The following is a 9,228-nucleotide window of genomic DNA, read 5'->3' as shown; positions in this document are numbered from 1 at the left end:
TCTGCTTTATCATTGATATGTAAATGAGACACGGTAGAGTGGTTAAGGGCGCGTAATTTGAATAGGGAGTGGCACAGGAATGTGTGCGTGGTTGGATTGAAGGTAGATCACTTCACGCTTGCGAGCAGCAACGACAACACACAATTTTTGTGGCGCTGTACTTCCATTGCGTTATATCAGCAAATGGGAGAGATGGCAGTTTTGCTCTCCTAAAGTCAATTCGACATCTCATTTTAAGAAGCTACATTACATTCAAGGCTACTGACAACAGAGCTCGCCCCTACATCGGTATCAATCAAGACAAGACAGTTGTCAATAGCAGATGGACCGAAGATCGGAAAGCAGAAAGCAGAAAGCCAGTTTACGAAGCTAAGTTAAATTACAGTCTTTTTAATTTGCAAAAATGTAATTGCAGATGTTGAAATTCACAGATGATTTTTTTGAGAACGGAGAGATTTCTGGTTCCGAACGAAGAGTGTTCTGGAGATTTACTTTCCCATCGTGAATTGTGGGGACTTTTACACTAGTTCTTTGTTATAAGATGTAACCAGTCTCAGAAAATGGTCAATTTCAGAAAACCCACACTCTACTTGTTGAGACGAAATATAGGCCCTAGATTGAATCGATGTTCTGCCATATACAATTTGTTGGAAACCCATAATAAAGCCGTTTATCATTAATCCTCTGTAAGTTTCAATTCAGTGACAACAGGTGAATGTCGTCCGAAAAGGGAGTAGATAGCCCTGGCATCAATCAGTCAAATTTGGTGATACGCCCATATTTCTTTGTTCCTTGACAACGTATTGATTCACGTTGAAGTTTGATCTGAAATTCTTAAATATCACCTTGTGAGCGTTTGACCAATCAGGTTTTCCTGGGTTTCACAGAAATTTTGTTTTTCCGATTTGTTCCAATTCCTACCATCATATGTGTCTTTAAATTGTACCAAAATAGTACAATCGCTGGAAAAAGGGGCAATTGCAAGAACAAGGAGAGTTGTCTTAGAAGACAGTTTGGGACACTCCAGTTTCCTTCAGAAAGCCATAGAATAGAGAGCACAGTGCTCAAACCAAAAGTGGTTGGTTCTAAAATGCTCAAAACGGGGTTGAAGTGGTGAAGAAGTTGGTTCAGAAGGTGAGAAATGCAGAATTATGCATACATGTCATGTACAGATGACTTGCTTAACGATGGTTTAGAGATTTGCCAGCTTATTCCATTTTATAACAATTGCTTTCAGAAAGTCAGAGAGCACATGCTTAACTTAAGCGGAGAATGTATTTGGATTAGCAAAGTGGTTTTGTCTAGTGCGAAGACGGAGAAGTGTAGAAATACAAGATGTCTTTAAGACGATGATTGAGTTTGCCAGTTCCTTCAAAACCAGAGAGAAGATTTAGTTCTAGTAGGCTTGACTTGAGATTCGTATAAAGTCCAAAGGTATTTAGAATCCCGTTTTACTGATGTATTTACATCTGTTTCTCATCAAAGTTCACTAGTCTTGTTCGGAGAAAAAAAAAAAAAAAAAAAAAAAAATCCTCCAGTTTCAAAACTGTTCCACCGACGCTGGACGCACTGGCAGTACAAAAGGGATTCAATAGAATATTTGGGCATCGGTCAGATAGCGAGAAGACTCGAAGCTCGACTCGGAGAGAATCGAAGGCAGTGAAATTGGCCTTAAGTTAACCCTTCTATGGAAACATGCATGGTCAGCCTAGTTTATTATTTGGCCTAATCTTGGCCAAGATAACTCCATTGGTTTAATATGAAAGCCACGAGTATCACCATACTAAAGTTTAGTGGTTTACGTGGCAAAAAAGTTAGGGTCAGAGTCGTTTCTGACAGAAGTATATAACGAGATGCGTTCAGAACGCAAACAAGACAGTCTCAGCAGACTTACACCAAAATATGGTGACATCCTCAGCGGATGTTTGGTATTGTAAACGTTACAATTGATATCCCCAGCGGATGATGATTCAGATTTGGCAAATAAGCTGTTCTTTTGTATTCAGAGTATAATTGTAGCAATAAGCAGTGGGAAATGCGCTTTTAATTAAATGCACTTAATAAAGAAAGTGTTTAGTAAGTTGATGCATGATTTTAATCTCGTTAAAGTAACAATCTTTGTTATTTTCCTTTTTGGAAGCTCATCTTCAACAGCGATAATTGGAGGCAGCGGAGTCCTCAATCAGCCAAAAGTCAAGAGCTGGATATAGTCTCGCCAGTCAACTGCTTTCCATGCTACTCGAGTCACAAGCCCCATCAACAGTCTCGCAGTACATATCATCCTTCACGAGATGGCGACAATGGGCAGAGTTGCACGGAATATCATCCCTACCCGCAGATCCTTACATGGTAGCCTTATACCTGATCCATATTGGAACTCTGCAACATCACCATGCACCTACAGTCACAAACTCTTTAGCTGTCATGTCATGGGTTCATCTCATGGCTAGTTGAGGACCATGATACAACCAAAGACCCTCTGGTGTCATACACCGCGCTATAGGTCTGACAAGAACACTGGTTAAGCCAAAGAAAGATCCAATTACACCAGATATTCTTTCTGAGATAGTGCCAAAATAGGGTAAAGACCGTTCAGTACACATCTTATTTCATATAAGAATCCTGGTCAAGGCCCTTATTTCATATACCGGGTCTTATCGGCTCAGTGAGTTAGCCGCACTTTAATTGAAGTATTTACGTGTTATCTCATGCACTCGGCCATGTGAATTCAGTTATTATTGCGAGGTAATTATTATCAACATGTACAGTTGCAATGTTGGAATTGTATGTCAAGTGAGTCAAAGTTTTCCCTTCAGATAAAGACCTTCTTTTGTGTTCATAAACTTAAACAAATGTTAAAGAAGAGTATAAAGTGATTTCATAGAGGTATAAACCGATGAAGTACTCGAGAGTTTGAGAGGGAAGGTTAGAGTTTTCACAGAGCAGCCCCATGCTGCTGTTTGAGTCTTAGCGGCTATCAAAGCAGATATCCAACAGGCTGTTCAAGCGTCATGGACGCCATATCAGAGACAGAGAAGGATACTTTAATATATCCAAGAGAGTGATTGCAATATGATGTTAAATATCTAAATCCTTTTGGGATTCAGCATTACAGACCCGTTCTTTATAGTTCATACCGGTTGCTGCTGCAAGCACAAATACCAAAATCAGGATGATTTGATTGTTTATTGTGTAGAATGGTGTTGAAATGATAAATATTGATTTATTCGGTTGAGTACCGGAACGAATTAGAATAAATCTGCTTTATCATTGATATGTAAATGAGACACGGTAGAGTGGTTAAGGGCGCGTAATTTGAATAGGGAGTGGCACAGGAATGTGTGCGTGGTTGGATTGAAGGTAGATCACTTCACGCTTGCGAGCAGCAACGACAACACACAATTTTTAACACAGTTGTTAAGTCTGGTTGTAATTTCATAGTTGTTCAATGTCTCAAACAGTATTTATAAGAGACGAACATTGCTACCCTTGCCTGAAGGAGTTGTCTTGCATAGTTCAGGTGTACGTTTCCATTTTTCCAAATATGGTTTTGGTTTTTCGTATCTGGCAGTCAACACAGCAATGTTAGATGGGGTACAATTCCAGAAACAGCCATAATGTAATAGATGAGTGGTATCTTGCGATTATTCAATTAAGTTTAGCTAAAGGCTCTGAAGCCTAAAGGAAAGTTCTGTGAAACTTAAAGGTTCAAATGAAATCCACAAGTGGCAATCAAGGTATGGTCGGAGTAGTTTCTGACGGAGGTATAAAACGAGATTTACAGGTTGGCAGTAAGATTCATAAAGGTCAGATCTACTAGATGAGATGCTAGAATTGTTCTAGCGATCTAATGCGTTCAGAACGCAAACAAGTCTGAATAGACATGCACCATAGTATGCGTGATTTATCCTCAGCGGAAGATATCTGGTATTGTACAAAACCAAAAGAGATAATTCTGAAAAGCTTGCCTTAATATAATATCAAATGTGGAACGATTATTCAGAAATAACCATGACAATTGTAAAGAGGAGGGAATCTCAAGGTTAATTCTAGTATTGATTACGCAAATATGATAAATGAAAGGCTCTTACGCCTAAATGATAGACCCTAGTTCTGTAAATATTGTCTCCATCAAGACGTCTTTAAGGTTCAAATTATTGAATGACCGTTATTAAAACACTGTCGTACCTGGTAGTCATCACAGCGATGAGATTAAATATAATATCAAATGGGGTACGAATAATTAGAATTAATCATAACAATTGCAAAAAGAGTGTTGTCTCAGGTATAATTCTGTATAATTAATTGATCACTTAAATGTGTCTATAATGAAAGGCTCTTACGCCTAGATAATAGATGATAGTTCTGTAAATACTATCAAGTCTTTAAAGGTTCGAATTATTGAAAGATGTAATTAAAACATTGGGTCGTCGTACCCGGTTGCTGCTGCAAGCACAAATACCAAAATCAGGATGATTTGATTGTTTATTGTGTAGAATGGTGTTGAAATGATAATTGCAGTTTCTGTAGGACCATGTCAAATAAATAAAGCTACCAGCATAACTGAAATAAAGAATTCAACAAACGCTCCGCCCCCCCCCCCCCCCCCCATTTTCCCATTTCTTGTCTTAGGTCCTTTAGTATCAATGTTGACTTTTTCCATCTCAAATGTCTGAAAGCTCAGTTATTAATTCATAAATTGCACAATTTTGTAAAAGTAAATGAATATACATAAACAAGTAAAACCATACAATATTTAAACCTTTTTTTTACATTTTGCATAGCAGAAATGATTTCTTTTAAACATAATTTACTGAAACCATTTCCCTATGTGATCACTTTTTATATAATAAACATCATTTGAAATATATTGTCCAACACAATTAAACTAATAAAGACTTTAAGTATATCGTTTAAACAGGAGGCCTTTTTTTTTTATACAAACCAACATATTTGTCAATATGATTGATGTGTATAGCTAACCTACATTCCACCTGTATTTCTGATTAATGAAATTAATAACAAAAAAGTGATCATTTTATGATCTTTATATTTATCTTAAATGTTTGTGGCAAAGTTGCAAATCACAAGCTAGCAAAGTAAATATCAAACCCTACATCATGTGCCATATACGAAAACCAAACTATAACAGCACAGAAACTAGACACAACTTATCTCTGGATAGCTATACACAATAGGATACAAGCAAAACAAATCTAGCTTTCTCACTCAAAAAGTGCTGGACTTTAGCCCCTTCTTAAAAATATATACGTATATATATCATGGATATTAATGTCCTTAAGAAAATCTACCTATACTATATTCTGAGTTGTTGAAAAAGTTGGGTTCAATGTGTTAATAACAGTGGTTCAACAGCAAAACTGAATGCGCTTAATACCACATTTTGACTGTTTACCGAGACACAAATGAACAATAGGATGGAAGCTTCCAAGAAGTTATATAAGTTAAATATGAACCAGAGTACGTGGATGTGCAGAAACCATGCCAGATGTTGACAATCATGCCGCATCAATCAAGCATGCAGGGACTTGTCTTGTTTTCCTTAAACTTTGCAAAAGCAAGAGAAGAAAACAACGCCCTTACTTGTTCATTGTTATAGTCATAAAGCAATGTGATTGGTCAGGTCAATGACAAAAATGTTTCAGATGTCACTGGGCATATGGAAGATGTTCATATAAAGCTAGAATAAATGCAGTAAGCAAAGCTTTGTCTTGCATAGATCAATGTGCACCTCCACATTCTCATGAGTCACACTTCATATGCCTTCTAGCAGTGTTGCAGTACTCATACTCATACTCCAGTACATTTCGTACTCATGGAAATGTACTTGACTACACCACTGCCTTTTAAGTACAATGTATGCTAATATTGACTGCAATGAGTGGTACAATCAAACGATACCATTGCAAGGTGATCCATACCATATTGTAAGTATATTCTCAAGGAAGAGTGGAGGGAAAATATAGCACTCCACGGATCACTAAGTGAAACTCTTTTTACTGTACCACACGTTAGAACAGTCAATATTTACTTTGTATAAACACCTCACCTACAGATACACCGGACAGCTGATTATATACTCCTAATGCAAGACAATATTTATTCAATTTGTGTGTACTGAAATTCACTTGTTATTGCACTTCTGCAATCTTCCCCTTGACAAAATGTTCACACTGGTGTTGCGCTATCAAGAAATGGTCTGCAAGAGCACCCACATCAACACAGACCTCCAGTTGCAGTGATGTAGTTCTTTAGTTGCTGTGCTTTTAGCACTTTGGGTCATGGACTAGTCTTTTGGACAATAGGCGGTAGTACAGTAACAACAAGTGAAGCTTAAAGCATTATTCATACTTGCATAGGTTTGTCTGGGAAGCAAAAGCAGCTACCCTGCACACACGGCACACGCATGAGGCACGTAAACCAGTCAGTGCTACCAGGACAGAAGTACCCCATAATTAGCTCTGAAACCCTGAGCTATGCAACAATTGCACATGCAAGTCGGGTTGCTAGTGGTACCACACTGCAACCTTCAAGAATGACAGTATATACGCATTTCATGGGAGGGATGTTCCATGGAATTCCAATGAATTTCTTCCAATGGAACTAATGAATTATGTATGGGTGTAACAGAACAAATACAACATGGTTCATTTCGGGTAAGTAGTGTATTACTTGTCCACGTTAGGAGGTATGGTAGTCCACATCAGCCCACCTTGGCACCAGTGATTTCACACTACCTCCTCTCACTCAGTGTAACTTGCCACTACTATTTCTCTGATCATGTTGCAATTTGTACAATACCATCAGCTGACACAATCTATGGGTGAGATGTTTAAGAGACTGGGCTCATGAAGAGCCAGTGCACATGCCTGAGGCTTAATGGCTTGTTACACCAGCGTGGAATTGACCACATCATGAGTTCGAGGTGTCGATATTGCCTGCGGTGCTGAAGGTCTACGGTAGGTTGGGTGACTTTGTTGCGTCGTGTGCTGAAGACTGAACTGACGGGGTTGCTGCCGGTGCGGTTCTTTCTGGGGAGGGGCATTAATTGTGGCGTTGATTTCCAGGGTCTGTGTACAGGCAGAAATGCAAAGAAAATTATTGTTAAAAAGATTACTTTTTGTTCCAAAATTTCATATTGCAATTCTCAGGCAATTGGGCATGTTTCCAAGTGCATAAACAAAACCTGGAAATGTACATGTACATGCATTTTAATAGCATTCAGGTAAAATGCAACAACATTTTCCACATGAAATCCTCTGTATTACAAAAATACATGACCAATGCACAAACACAAAAACACGTATTTCAAGAAGCAATTAGGAAGAAACTACATTACTGCCATAGAGCTACACTGAATTACTAGAGTGCTGACTCGATGTACAAAGTGATGGCTGATGGGCGCATCCATGTTTGTGCACAAACCTATGGAAAACTCAAACTTTTGTACGGCTATTTGTATCTGCGTTTGTATTCCATACAGGTGTGCTATCAAAGCCGATACACTCAAACTGAAATGCACAGTAAATTGAGTGTTTCATTTGCTCTGCGAAAATGTGTGCGCATATCTGCTGCAGCTGATTTTTGCCGTGACGTTTTTTAACCGTCATAATGTGCTTAACTTGCTTGCGTACATGTATGTAGCACTTGCACATTGCATTTAGAGTACACTTTCAAAATGCAATCCATCTAATTTCATTATGTTCTACAAACACGAACGTGAATTCAAAATGGCTGTGAGCAAGATGGTATAAAGTATCTTCATCCCAAGCTGGAGATATGATCCCAATTTCAGACCAAAGACCCAGGCAGGGGTAGCTTCCACCGCCGGTGACACAAGTTGCACCTCCCCCTTACCCCCCCCCCCCCACCCCTTCCCTCCCCGATAGACGTCACACGGAAAAAAGGTTACAGTTACTTAACAAAAACTTCGATGAAAACCGGCGTCTTCTCTCTTCGCAGCATTCAAAAGCTCCCTGTGGCAGAAAAAAAGAGCAAGTATACATTGTAAATTCAATATCCAAATTTTCTGACATCACGTCCTGTCATCAAACCTCCAATACATTTCCATTTTATCAACAAGTACTGTATGTCCAACTTGCCATCTCAAACTCCAAAGATATACCCCAAGGTCTACCTCCACGTTAAAATCCAGCAAGCCCATTCAAATGCAAGGAAGCGCATCAAAACAGAGACGTTTTGCAAGGAGAAACATTACTCATTTACCTGTGGGAGATGAATGCTGCACTTGGACGACCTTACTTCTGTGCCCTTCATCTTCAATCTGCACACACAGAAAAGAGAAAACTGGGAAGAAACAAAAAGTGTTAGTGAAATGTCAAAACTCTGCATCTTTGAACATTCAACGAAGACGAACGGAACTGAAACAAGGGGTGAACACAGTGGGCCCGGACAAATAGGGAGACGAAACAGACAGACATGAACAGAACGCAACAAAACAGCCGGCAACCTACCACACACACTTTCACAACGGTCGTCCTGGGGCTAAGACCTGCAAAGAGGACATATCTCCATCCCCAGCTGGAGATATGATCCCAATTTCAGACCAAAGACCCAGGCAGGGGTAGCTTCCACCGCCGGTGACACAAGTTTCACCTCCCCCTTACCCCCCCCCCTTCCCTCCCCGATAGACGTCACACGGAAAAAAGGTTACAGTTACTTAACAAAAACTTCGATGAAAACCGGCGTCTTCTCTCTTCGCAGCATTCAAAAGCTCCCTGTGGCAGAAAAAAAGAGCAAGTATACATTGTAAATTCAATATCCAATTTTCTGACATCACGTCCTGTCATCAAACCTCCAATACATTTCCATTTTATCAACAAGTACTGTATGTCCAACTTGCCATCTCAAACTCCAAAGATATACCCCAAGGTCTACCTCCACGTTAAAATCCAGCAAGCCCATTCAAATGCAAGGAAGCGCATCAAAACAGAGACGTTTTGCAAGGAGAAACATTACTCATTTACCTGTGGGAGATGAATGCTGCACTTGGACGACCTTACTTCTGTGCCCTTCATCTTCAATCTGCACACACAGAAAAGAGAAAACTGGGAAGAAACAAAAAGTGTTAGTGAAATGTCAAAACTCTGCATCTTTGAACATTCAACGAAGACGAACGGAACTGAAACAAGGGGTGAACACAGTGGGCCCAACAAATAGGGAGACGAAACAGACAGACATGAACAG

General features: G+C 39.4%; 1 long non-coding RNA gene across 2 annotated transcripts; it reads right to left on the bottom strand.

Annotated features, from left to right (window-relative positions):
* Positions 1-5,805: 5,805 nt before the first annotated feature.
* LOC119721854 lies at positions 5,806-8,727 on the bottom strand. 2 transcript variants are annotated; one of them, XR_005270320.1, is made up of 2 exons: positions 8,702-8,727; positions 5,806-7,091 (listed from the first exon to the last, which is right to left on the bottom strand). It is a non-coding gene; the product is annotated as an uncharacterized LOC119721854 (long non-coding RNA). The 2 variants fall into 2 exon arrangements; XR_005270321.1 differs by lacking the exon at positions 8,702-8,727 and adding an exon at positions 7,940-7,998.
* Positions 8,728-9,228: the final 501 nt, after the last annotated feature.

The sequence above is a fragment of the Patiria miniata genome, unplaced genomic scaffold, assembly GCF_015706575.1.
Source record: "Patiria miniata isolate m_02_andy unplaced genomic scaffold, ASM1570657v1 HiC_scaffold_14, whole genome shotgun sequence".
Lineage (NCBI taxonomy): Eukaryota > Metazoa > Echinodermata > Asteroidea > Valvatida > Asterinidae > Patiria > Patiria miniata.
The sequence above is the reverse complement of the archived record's forward strand: the minus strand, read 5'-3'. Positions and strand labels throughout refer to the sequence as shown.